At 36.4% G+C, this 14,079-nt stretch overlaps 1 protein-coding gene across 1 annotated transcript in view; it reads left to right on the top strand.

Moving 5' to 3' along the window:
* sdt (MAGUK p55 family member stardust) overlaps positions 1-14,079 on the top strand; it is a 150,341-nt gene that overhangs the window by 121,600 nt on the left and 14,662 nt on the right. The gene's annotated exons all lie outside the window — the stretch shown is intronic.

Here is a 14,079-nt window from a genome sequence, read left to right as displayed (position 1 = left end):
TTCGAGTCCCTGTGGGGGCAGTGATGAATTTTCTTCCTTGTAATCTTCATCTCCATCTATATGCATTCAATCAGCATTTCAGTGTATTTAGCGGTCCAACAATAAATTTAATAAAAAGATGCTGATGTTTTATAATATCAGAGGGCCACTCTGATGCACCTGACTTTCGATGGTAAATATGTTAACTGTTAGGCTGATAGATTCAGCCACATAAGAGCCTCTGGAAATTACATGAGGGGGGGGGGGTTCACAATATTCTTTAGACAGCTCTGAATTTCACATGTTCTTCAACGAGTTACCTCACAGTCATTTGTAGGAGGATTGGAACCATTTTTGCCATTCCTCCCATAGATATTTCTGAGATTCCATATACAGTAAAACCGTGATGAGTCGTCACCTCAAGTTATCAAAAAATTGTGATGACTTAAGCAGAGTGCCGTCAGTTTCAATGTGCAATGTTGTGAAAATCATATAAATTTAAAGTAATATGAAATTTAATAAAGTATGAATCAAAATAACAATATTAATAAAATTTATAGATCGCGAAAGAAAAAATAGCAATTTTTTACCTTTTTGTCTCTTACTACTTAAATTATTGTGGTAAAATGTACTGTACACTTTGATTTATACCAGTAATTTTTAATTTAGACTAACAGAGCAACTGTTAGAATAGGTAGCTTTTCTTCATAATAGAACTCTCTATTGCACATTAATTTTACACACATATACATCAAATTTAATTTTAATTTTTTAATTCTTCATCAGTAGTTCAGGATACAACTAAAAAGTAATCTCAAACACTTTTGACTTGGTGGAGGGGCCCTGGGCAGTGAAAAGTAAACAGACCTCAACTTCGGAAAGAATGTCTAATTTTTTTCAACAAAGATATTTTGTTTAAATTGCAAGCCCTAAATTAGTGGAGCCCATGCTTTCTATGATTATTTACTATCCGTGCCTGTTGCACTTTGACTTGATTAATTTGATTCTTCGATTTACATAATTTTTGATTTCCTTGCACTATGTGTAATCTTTGACGCATAAATGAATTTTGGTTTTGCCAGAGATGCCCTGGGGGGCCGAAGTGCTTACGTTGCTTCTTGCGACAGAGCCTGGGTGTCTCGTGGTTTCTCCAGTAGAGCTCATGCAGAAATGAGATCTAGCTTGAACAGTCCCCCAACGTTCCAAAAACCTTAGTTGGCAAATGAACTTCCCCAGCGTAACTTTCGTTACTTAAACTGTTTCGTTTGGGTATATAGGATTTTATGATGACTTTTAAGCATATGGCAATGCTGTTAAGCTCTTTTTTTAATAGGAGCCATAAAAATAGTCTGTTCCACTTTCTCAAATTTTTTCATAGTGACGAGTTAACTGAAATTAGCGACGAGTAAACGAGGGTTTATTAACATTGTTGTCTATGAGAGGTGGAAGGGCCTGAAGAAAAATGACGACTTAACCGGAGTGACAACTTATTAGGGTGACGACTTAACGAGGTTTTACTGTATATTGTGGTTCTAAATACATATGCGGATACAGAGGATGACAATTGCCCCCCCCCTCCCCCATTCAATAAAAAAGTTTATATTGGCATAGTTGAGAGGGTGGAGGTGAGTTTTCCCCTTAGACTCATTCATTAGACACACCCTCTATGATTTGTCCCTGTTCGAGGAGCCTGCATCCGCTTCTGTCTATATTTGTATGATTTACACATATTCGCGAAATTACAGGTGAACGTGGCTAATTTGAACTTCTGGATAATTCAAATTTCAGTAATTCCCTTTTAGTTTCCTATTCAATGTCAAAATTACCAGTATAATTCAAATTTTTTTGTAATGTTTTGGATAATTCAAAGTTTGATTCAGATATGTCATTTGCGAAATGTCTCTCTCTGAATTCCTGGCTAATTTTCAGTCATCCTTTTCTTTATTCCATGGTTTACTGTTTTTTTTCTGAATTATAAAATGTAGCCTAAATTAAAAAGTTACAATCAATAAAATTTGAACTTTTTGTTTTGGCTCTACAGAGCAACAGTTTTGTTACTAGTTTGAAACACAGGCTTTTTTCTAATCGCTACAGCTAGTGTTTTACCAGACCGTGGATGGCTTCATTACATCTACCAATGCCTGCAGATGCAAATGATACTGTTCCTTGGAAATAAAGTTTTAGTGTGTAGCAATCGTCAAAAGCTAGAGTGCTGAAATAGCAGTTTATTATCTGGTAAAATATGTTAGAGATTCATATCTCTCTAGGATTATTGTTTGTTTATTTTGGAATATCAAACGTAGTTCATTAAATTTTTTATCCATGTTCAAACAAGGTTGAAATGCTCATTCACCTCTAGAAGAAAACTTGGGGTTGACTCACAGATGCAGACATTGGTGAAGAAGTAGAGAACTCAGTCATATATATATATATTAAATATTGTCATGAAGATGACAAAAACAAATCTAAGAAAGCAACAGAGATCCTTATTCCAACACTCACAGAGACTACGAAAGTTCAAAAATCTCATATTTTATTCTTCAAGTAAACTCAAAGATTTTGTGCAATGTTTAAGAGTATCCAAAAGAAGACAAATTTATAAAAAGAGTACCTGTAGTTTTTGTGATCGTTCTACATTTTATACAAACGCTAGTTGCTACAACTAGCAAACTGGCATGGAAAGTGATAGCATTCAGTACATTTGTATAATTGTCAAGAGTTTTTGATCATTTGTGAAAGTATAGTTATCTTATATTGATGGATTGGATAATTCCAATTTGTTTTGCTGTCTCCTTGTCCCATTGAGCTGTGAATTAACCAAGTTCGAGTGTACATCTGTTTTTTCATCAGTCTGAAATGTCACCAACCTACACAGGGAGGCCTTTAATTTCTGGCATTTCTGCTTTGTTGCTTTGTTCAGGGCTCATGTAAACATCGGGCCCTGCCTTCAATCAAAGTTATGATTTGGGGCTCTGTGCTATGCTTAGCTTTATCTATATTTACATAGTCTCAAAAATCATAGTACCCCAAATCTCATCATGTAGATCCCCCAATGGACACAATGCCCCAGAATATGCTTTAAGGTGGTCCAGGTTCTATGAGGAAATCTGAGATTTTGAAAATACCTACACATCTTTTACCATGTGTTCCACCTCATTTCTTAAGGCTTCTTTATCAGCTCTCTTTTTTTCTATTTTTTCTAACAGCTCTTTTGTGCAGTTCCCAACTTTGAGGCACAAATGCGAGCTGATCTCTCTGTTAAAAAGTCTTGCAGCAGAGAGCAACAGGCCTACAATGATATAATTATTCATTCATTACACTTCACTCACTACGAGTTGAGAAAAAAACTCATAGGTTAAAAAAATTGATTGCAGATGGCAGCACTACACATAACAAGCATTACACAGAAACAAACTTCACGTAAGGTTCACTATATGTACACACACATTCCAACATGTACCAATTTGTTAGAAGTTCTGCAGTGAAATGTGGACGAGGTGCATGTCTGATTTAGTAGTAGTATATAGTCGAGAATATATTTTGTTTAAATTTCCAGGCCTCAGGTAAGTGCTCCACTAGCCCTTGTAAAAATCAGTCCCTGACATCTGGGCAATAGGTTTACTTAGGGTTACCCAATGTCTTCCTTTTTTATGTCCTTTCAAGCATCCTCCTATGTTTCAGAAAGTTTGTGTTTTTGTCATTCTTTTCAGGTTTCCATAATTGTTTTCTTTTTTTTTTTTTTTCCAAGGAAATTTTTTTTTTTTCACACCAAAACATATATCTCTTCATTGATATGAGCATGTTTTATGGGTTTTTTTCAAGCATGTTTAAAGGCTTTGATGAATCGCCATCAAAAAATTTCGAGAATACAAGAACCCTAGTTGCCTCTATGCAGAGTCTCCTAGCCATGGCTCATCTTGCCCCAAGATAATATGAAAATATAAAAAAGACTGTCCAAAAAACATCTCTGTAAGAAGACAACAAACATCCATTTTGAAAATACCATCGCTTGCCCACCAACAGCTAATTTCCATGTGATGAAGTAGGGGAGGGATGTTACTTCTGCCACTGAGAAATAAGGAAAATAAAATGCAAATAACACTCAATGTTGATTCTTCTATGGCAAAAAAAAATTACACTCCTGAAAGAAAGAAAAAACTTCCTGATGGTAAAGCTTAACAAGGGTATGAAAATTTTCACAAATGCTAATAAATGTGAAAAAAGACAAGGTTGTTGGTCAAAGAACCTTTTTTCAGGCTCCAGGCAAAGCAATAAAACTGACCAGAGGGTGGGAAAAATTCATTTTAAGGAAAGAGAGACAAATTGTTGTATTTGTTCCCTTTTTTTTCTTTTTAGCGGCTATGTTTTAGTTGAGAAAAATTGTGATGGTGGTTTTTGTCAGTATGTAAGTGCGATCTGTTGTGGAAAATTTGGAAAAATGACTTATCAAGAATGCATGCTCGGGCATAATTTTTTTTTCAGTTTTCCAATCTGGTAACCCTAGTTTTACTGAACTCAAAAGTAAATATTGCCTAATGAAAGAGGTTTGTTTTTCTAGAATAAATTGTACAAAAAAAAATTCTAAAAACTCATTCAGATAAGAGTGGACTAACCCCCTTAACACTAGAACTACCCAGCAGTAATATTGACCTCACTTGGAAAGTTTGTTTTTTATCCAGATTTTAAATACACTATACATTTCTTAGGAAATAAAACTGTTATTTATTTTTTCTGAAAATAGAGTATAGAATTGCCCATGCTTCGTTACATTTCAGGTATAAGCAAACATACAGAGTGTTTAATAAAAACAATATGGACTATAATTTCTAAAAGGCAATAGAATGCATTCAAATAGTTTGTTTTTACATGTATATAACACAATTATTGTGACATCATTATACAATTATATGAAAAATGATGAAATTGTAAACATAAGGAAACATTTATTTTCTGGATATTATGCTAAGGTGAACTTGGAAAGAAAAGTCATCTGTCTCTGCCGAGACCCAAACCCAGGCCCTCTTGTATACCGGGCAAGCATGCTACCATCTACACCATACTCAGAAAGAAAAGTCATCGGCGGAGACAGATGACTTTTCTTTCAGAGTTCACCTCAGCATAATATCCAGAAAATAAATGTTTCCTTGATATCTTAGGCTGAGAAAAAGCCATCCATCTATCTTACGTTCTTTCTGCTAGTAAATTAAGTATTAGCTTCAAATGTAAAATCTCTTGACTGCTCCAGCTGCGATGAGGGCGGAGCATAAGTGGTGGAACCCTAAAGATTCAGGTCACCTATCCCCAAGAATTTTTGTGAAGCGTGTTCTCACTAATTCATGAACATACAAAGCAATGCACATGCCCTTTTCCCCGTGTGCATTCTATCGAATTCCTTATATACAAAAAGTCTGGCAACCCTAGTAACCCTTTATTGTTTTGCCTTATGGGATGGAGGGGGTGTCACTTAGTTGTCGTGGAGCAACTAACATTCTGAAATTTTGAAATAAATGAATAATATTCAATGTAAATTCCAAAAAATATGAACATAAATTTTTTATGGGGTTGGGGCCCTAGGGGCTCCAGTTTTCCTAAAAACCCTCATATGACAATATTTCAAAACAAGCAATCCTAGTTCTTATGGCACTTGGTTTAATTTAAAATATATAAACATTTACAGCAGTATCGTGATAGCAATAGCTGTGAAAAAGACAGCTCCAGTAGCTCTAATGTTAAAGTGTTGTAGTATCTAGTTCTTCATCATTACAAAATTCTTTGAGGAAACAAATCTTAAACAATTGTCCATCATTGCTTAAGATTTGCATCATCTCAGCCGTCACCACTGATGAAATTGAGTTGAATTACTGTAGTTCCTGGTGCGAGACCAGTGACATTTATTTTCTATGAAATGAGATTGGTTTCTTTTCCTAAACAGTTGCTCTACTTGCAAGTTTTTTATTTTTTTTTGTAAGGAAATAAAATTAGGTGACAATAAAGTGGTCAAGTTCTTATTCTGTCCCATTTACTAAGTAAACCAAATGTTCTGCCAATACCTCATGAATTTTGTCAGCTAAGTTGACTAATTCCTCTCTTGATGGTTGGAATTTCAGGCAGTGATCTTTGTAGCCAAAGATCTTGCACGAAATCATTGTTTAAGTGAACTTTGCCAATTTCCACATCGGCCGCAGCAAAAATGTTTTTTTATCCCCTAATTGTAAGTCACTGAGTAATTTTTTTATCTCCCAACTTTTTCAGAGTCTGTGAGCTTGATTATGAGTCAATCTTGCAAAGCTTCATATTTTGTTTGTGTTAAGGAGCTGATATAGTAAATTGCTTACGTAACTAAGAGTGTCTGAGTCAACTGATGCAACTAAACTAGTAAATTTTGTTTCATCTTATGTGTGATGCCTGACATAATGAACGCTGATTAAACCTGAGGAAACATAAACCTCTCAGACCCAAGCATTCATTTTTGGAACTTTAAAAATGTTTTTGCAGTTTTGATACCAAAATAAATGCTTTAAAAACATAAATATTGGCAAATATTTATTTTTTAATTTTTTCCTTTTTTTGTGAAGAAAATTCACTGTAGAGAGAGATAGACAGCTTTTTATCAGCCCAAGAAAGATATAAAGGGAAACTGTTTCCTTAATAATTCACTTTGTTAAAAACATTTTCAGCCACACACACACACACACACAAAACAAACAAACAAAAATATGATGCAGGTTATATTTATCTTCACATAAAATTTTTTTCCAGAATATATTGCTAAATTTTATGTTATAAATCATGCTTTTCCCAGAGACACTTTCTCCTGGAAGCCATCTTAAAATACCTTCCAAGTCGAACTTAAAGTACTGCCCTCTGATGAAAGCTCGCCAAAGTTCATACTCACCATATCTGTAATTCAAAACTTGCACAATCCTTCAAGTCAAGGCGCAATTCCTAAGGTCAAAGGAAAAAAATTCTGCAGTGAGAAAAAGCAACCTACGCATTTGTGATGCCAGGATGTGAAAGGGATAATCTTATGTTTTGTTTCCAGAAAAGGGAGAGATTCGTAGCACGATAGGACTGACTTGCCGAGGATCAGCGTTATCTGATGACGCGTGTGTGTTTTTGACATACCCAAAGAGACGAGATTTTATTGGTTTCCCTTGTGACCAGCATTTTGCTTGGTAGATGTTGAACTTTCATTGAATATTCCAAGGTTGAAATTTTTCTACTACTTGGCAAGTTCTAAAGCACATGGGGCTTGTTAGTTTAGTTCGTTTTACGGTTGCATGAGTTTATCCTTGGTGAATTGTCATCACTGATGCATTGTAGTTGCATTTCAGTTAAATTTCGATATAATTTATTTTCACAGGTATCAAACTGACATTTTAAATATACAGTGCATGCCACTTGATGTACAATGTACAATAATCTCAATATTAGCGTGACAATGTAATAATCACATCAGAACTCAGGGTTTCTAATAACAATAGCCAATTGATAACCACAGTAGAACCATGATTATCCATGCACTGATTAACTGGGAAGCAGATTAATTGTGCTACAAAAATTTTAATTTCATGATCAGCTTTTATCCATCAATGTTGTTGGTTTTCTTTATTGGCTATGTAAGATTTTGTAAAGGTTTGTGATGAAAACAAACATTTTCATTTCATAGAACTAGATTTCTTAGTTTTTTTACAGAACCACACTCCCATCTTTTTCAGAGCTGAACTTCTATGTGTCAACGCATTGAAATGGCAGCTCCCATATGTACACATATGAACTGACATTGTCTTGGGGCAATCGCGACTTGAAGATTTACAGCCAATTATCAGAAATGCCGGGAAGTTAGTCAAAGTGTATTGTTTTTCTTTTTTTTTTTACCACTGAAAGATAAGGAACACATTACTGCATGGCTCGTTGTCTTGACTAGTGCTTTTCCTTGTTTCTCTCATTCTCATAATCCATTTTGTAATTATGCAGAATGGCTGACAGGAAAAGGATAACCATGTTTTTCTGTTATCTGTGATCACCTTCCCCCTATTAGCCTGAATAATCAAGGTTCTACTGTATTTCTGCTATCAATGAAACTCAGTATATTAGTAGTGTGGCTATCATTCAATAAGTTTAATTTCTTATTATATTCTTTGACATAGCTAATATAAATACTGTAGATACGGCCAGTTGGCCGCTGTGGTGGTCGAGTGGTTATAGTGATGGACTCGCGATACGAGGATCCGGGTTCGAACCCCACAGTGGTGGTCGGCTGAAGTTGGTTTTCTGTGGTTCCCAACTTCAAGGCACTAATGCGAGCCGATCTCCCCGTTAAAAAGTCTCGCCACAGAGAGCAACAGTCCTATAACGATAAATCATTCAATCATAACACTTCACTCATAGTTAGAAAAACTGGTGGCAGATGGCAGCACTACACATAACAAGCATTACAGAGAAACAAAAAACTTCACGTCAGGTTTCACTACACGTACACGCACATTCCCGCATGTACCGATTCGTTGGGGGTTCCGCGGGGTAGGGGGATGTGGGCGGGGTACATGTGTGGTAGGTAGGGCCTCCAAAACATGGCTCGGGGATCCATGATGTTCTTAAGTCAGCCACCTCGTTGGGCAATTTGCCTGTTGTGGCGTTGTATTTGTATTTGTATATAGTGGGTAGTCATTTTAAACAAGTAAAATATATAAATATTTTTTTTCCGATTTTGTTGTTTTAAATCACATTTTTTACTCTCAGTGGTTTAATTGTGTTTTTCCATTACGTGTGTTCACCTTTTCCACCATTAGTTCAGATAATCAGGGTTCTACTGTATATCTGAAAAATATCCTGGTTGTAAATAGAATGACTATCTGTACTGTTTAACCAAACAGAACACATGGAAACAGAACAACACAGTTTTTTTTTTGCCATAAAACAGGTATCAAATTGTTAAATCATGTATTTTTTTTTTTGTTCTGAGACAAGACTTTGTCCCCCCCTTCAAGCCAAAATTCTTTTTTTAGTCAGAAATTGTGGATACATTTAGGATGCATTCATGAATTTAATTAATACTTTTTACTTCTGTCTTCACTACTTTATTCTAATGTGTGTGTGTTTTCTTTCCAGACGAGCTCGATATGATAGGCCAATAATATTTTTTAATGAAACAGTTGAGATTCAGCTGATAAACAGCATTCTCATTATCTCTTTATAAAAACTCTAGTATCAAAGCTGCAGAATTCTGAATATTCCTCTTTTGTGGCTTCATTAGGGCCATTATTTTAGATTATGATTTAGACAGCATTGTCAATGCATTATCTATATCAGGCAGTGGCCAACCCGCAGCATGCGTGTCACAAGTGGCATGCCATGGTATTGAGTGGTATGCGAATGTTGTTCAAACACTAAAATTCTCTCCAACTTTTAAACAATCCTTTCCTTATGAATGATGATCTTGTTGTAGGCTGCTTAACCTATATTTAGTATTGTAGGCACTTTTAAAAATATAACAAAGTGATGACTTACTTTATTCAATGCGTTTCTGTTTGGTTTTTCATCTCTGGGTGTAGTCGTTGGATGTCCCATATGTATGAGATTCAGGATAATCCACATGGGGGACTTATATTGTATATCCATTTACTCTTGGGGGGGGGGGGGAGACTAAAGCCCTCTTACAGAGTTTATTAGGGAGGTGAGACAAGCGCCCGAGTCCAAGTTCCTGTGTCTATGCCCAAAATGGTGTAGGTAAGATGAATTTCTACTACTATATGTACATACACAAGCTATTTCACAAAAAATGTCACTCACCCTTGTTAATACAACAGATATGGAAAACTAGCTGAGTGAGGAGATATTGATGTTTTAGGAAAGGAAAAATTCATCTCTGCCTTCATGGGGACTCGAACCCTGGTCTCTCATTTGCTGAACGAGTGCTCTACCAGCTAAGCTATGAAGACAGAATTTCCTCCCCTTGGAGCGTATGTATATGCTGAATGGCGCTTGTATTAACAAGGGGGAGAGAGGTCTTTTGTCATATACCACCATCTGGTGGCCCTGATATCATCTGTGAGCTATTAGCAGAATGTTGCCACCATCCATTGCACAGGGCCATTCAGCATATACATACACTAAAAGGAGAGGAAATTCTATCTGTCTTCATAGCTTAGCTGGTAGAGCACTTGTCCAGCAAATGAGAGACCAGGGTTTGAGTCCCCGTGAGAGCAGAGATGAATTTTCCTTTCCTGAAACATTGATATCTCCTCACTCAGCCAGTTTTCCCTATCTGTTGTATACACAATCTGCATTGCATTAAGTTTCCTCAGGTTCCTGTGTCTATGCCCAATATGGTTTGGTTAAGATGAACATACACAATCTGCATTATGTTAATCGAATCTATGACTCAAAAATAAAAACAATTTAGAGCTCACAAGAGTGACAAACTGAAAATTTTTACAAAAATAAGAGGAGAGCTGAGAACAATATTTTTTAAGAACTGAGAGAATGCTTGTGTCCTGTAAAAATGGGACGCATGTTAAAATTCATAGAGTGGCATGCACATCAAAAATAATCCTGATTGTGGCACGGTTTATAAAAAGGGTGGCCACACCTGATTTATATAAGGGGTGATCAAATGAAAAGTTACGAAACGACACGGTGGGTACAAATGTAGACTTTATCCAAAATATACACCATAGGCCTGAGCACAACGTTCCGACTGATGAACAAGCCGCAGGATTCCTTGTTCCCAGAATTCCTGTGGCCGTGACGAGACCCAGTCCTTCACAGCGTCCTTGAGTACGTCGTCCGAGTTGAAGCGCTTCCCTTTCAGGTGCTTCTTCAGTGGACCAAACACATGGAAATCGCAGGGCGACATGTCCGGACTGTAGGGCGGATGGTCCAACGGCTCCCACTTGAACTTGGCCAGTTCCATGTGTGTGACTTTGGAGACGTGTGGACGCGCGTTATCATGGAGCAGAACCACACCCTTCGTGAGCAGCCCCGGTCTTTTGTTCTTGATGGACCTGCGTAGGCGTCGGAGTGTCTCACAGTACACATCAGAGTTAATGGTTTTTCTGTGCTTGAGGAATTCCACAAGTAGCGGACCTTGAATGTCGAAAAAGACGGTGAGCAACACCTTGCCTGCTGACGGCACGGCTTTGAACTTTTTAGGGGGAGGTGACGACGCAGCATGCTTCCACTGCATGCTGTCCCGCTTTGTCTCTGGCTCGTAGTGATGGCACCAGGTCTCATCACCTGTGGCGATCCGCTCCATGAAAGCGGGGTCTTCCTGATACCGAAACAGATGTTGCAGTGCTAGCCCCATACGCAGTTCCTTTTGCTGGTCGATGAGCTGCTTCGGAACCCAAGCGGCACACACCTTCCGATATCGCAACCTGTCGTGAACAATTGTCCACACGGTTCCATAGCTGACATCTACCTTCACCGCCAACGTTCGCAATGTGACACGCTGATCACTTCTCACTAGGTCGTCCACCTTGTCGATGAGATCGCTCGTGATGACAGTGTTTGCCTGGCCTGGTCTCGGGTCATCACCCACTCTCTCACGGCCTGCACGAAAACGGGCACTCCATTTTCTGACAGACTTGTCAGAGACACATTTCTCCCCGTAAACTGTCACCATCCGGCGATGAATAGCTGCCGGTTTCTCACCTTCCGCTGTCAGAAATCGGATAACACCTCACTGCTCCTCAATCGTCGAATTTTGCAACACGAATGCCATCTTGTCCTCATACGGACTGCCGCATCATTTGGACGGCGCTTTTGATAAGAGCCTCTGCTCTCTCCTGCGCATGCGGGCGCCCGCGCATGCTCCGATCCCAGTCAGAGACTCCAATCACATCCCGAGATGTCTCGCTACGTTCTCCCATGGTGGAATATGCAATATTTAACTGTTACGTTTTTACGTTGTTTCGTACCTTTTCATTTGATCACCCCTTGTATTATAAATTTGACAGATTCTGTCATTTTAATTGTACCAAATCTTTAATTTGAAAGCCTATTTTCAGTATTAAAATGAAACACCAGGACAAAGTTTTCAGGTTGAAATTTTTAAAATTAACTTTTCAAAACTGTTATAGTGAAATCGCATGAAGTGAGACTACATAAAGTGAAGGATGCCTGTATTAAATCTTTGTATGCCATCCTTTCAAGAGTCTGCCCGCTATAGGCAAATAACTGATTTTATTTACAATCAAAAAATATTTTCTTATACAAATCCACAACAGGCAAAATACCCAATGTGGTGACTGAGAAAAGATGCCAATAACAAATATGGATGAGATACATTTATAAAATATAGCAACCCAATTGAAAATGCAATCACAAAAAACTAGAAACAATATATATATAATTAGAGATAAAATGAGAGAAGACGAAAAATAAAAATAAATTGGGAGAAATTGAAATAAAATGGAAATATTATGGAACAATGAGAGGAGGTCGTTCTCAAGGGGTCACATTGCTCCAAACATCAAAAATCTTTCTAATATTGGTAGGCCAAAATAGGCATAGATTTACCATCAGTTCCCCAGACAGTTTTGCGATAAACAAGCTTTGGAAGTCAAATATGAGAAAATACAAAATTATAACCAAAAACATGAAAAATCACATGAGTAGCACAATATTAAATATGCATTTACACAAAAGTGTGTTTAAAAGTTGAAAATATAAAATTTAAAGAATAAAATAAAGTATAAAACCTACCAAAAATTCGACTTTTTATTACCAATGTCACCAGCAAACCACATGGCGTGAGCTAACAAGTTGAAAAGCATGGGTAAAGTTTAAAATCCATAAAAGAAGACAGACAACCGTTGCCACTCAAGGCATTTAAAAATTCAGAAAATGCTTTTAAAAAATCCTTTGCATTATTACAAGTTTTTTTAATTCTTGATAGTTGTCCAAAGAATATATTTTTCAAAATTCTAATACTAATATTAGAATTGAAATTAGAGAGAAAATTGACTCTTTATATTTTAATTCTTTTCTTTTATCAAAGATTCCAACAAAGGCTATGTTATTAGTCAAGCAAATTTTAAGATCTAGAAATCCGTAGATGGGGGTCATGATTGGTTCTCTTGAGTGTCAAGTCCGTAGGGTAAATATCACAGCTTAATTCCAGAAAATTTTCAAAATTAAAAATTATGAGATCATCGATATATCTAAAACCCATGACTTTATGTTCATTAAAAATATTAGTTTCGTAGAAATGTAAAAAAATATTTGCAAAAGCACTAGAAAAACAAGTGCACATGGGTATACCCTTAATCTGTTTAAATATATCGATGTCATTATATAAGTAATTCTCAAAAGATGCAAAATTTTACTAGATTATTCCAAGAGTTTTCTCCAAGTGAATAATGTTCTTGTATTTTACATATAAACTCTCACAAGTCTTTAAGATGTTTTCATGAGGGTTATTAGTAAATAAATTTTCAAAGTCGGATGTTTCAATTCTCTTAATTATTGAATTTCTGAAAATTCTGTTTGGAGTAATGTGGGGAGTTCCCCCTTGAGAACGACCTCCTCATTGTTCCATATTTCCATTTTATTTCATTTCAATTTCTCCCAATTTATTTTTATTTTTCGTCCTCTAATTTTATAATTTCTAGTTATGTGTATAAAGCTGCCTTTTGGTGCTATACTCTGACTTTTGAAATGTTTCAAATAAATTTGGTTTTAAGTCAGTTGCTTTTTTATAATGCATGTTATATATATATATATATATATACATGATAAAATATTATACAATGCCCATAAAATATATTTATGGTTGTCATATTCTAAGTATGGATAGCTTCTCGATTCACCCCAACATGTTTATTGTATTTTTTTAAACATGTCAGTTGTGTTAGAATTTACTACCCCCAGGGGTAGTAAATTCTAACAGAGAATGATGCGCTACAGTTCTTACAGAGTGATGCAATACAGTTCTTACAGAGTGATGCAATACAGTTCTTACAGAGTGATGCAATACAGTTCTTACAGAGTGATGCAATACAGTTCTTACAGAGTGATGCAATACAGTTCTTACAGAGTGATGCAATACAGTTCTTACAGAGTGATGCAATACAGTTCTTACAGAGTGATGCAATA

Source organism: Pholcus phalangioides, unplaced genomic scaffold (assembly GCF_987345545.1).
Source record: "Pholcus phalangioides strain wild (caught in Gottingen) unplaced genomic scaffold, Ppha-v1.0 ptg000017l_1, whole genome shotgun sequence".
NCBI lineage: Eukaryota > Metazoa > Arthropoda > Arachnida > Araneae > Pholcidae > Pholcus > Pholcus phalangioides.
Note: the sequence above shows the minus strand (reverse complement) of the source record. Positions and strands in the feature narration are given on the sequence as shown.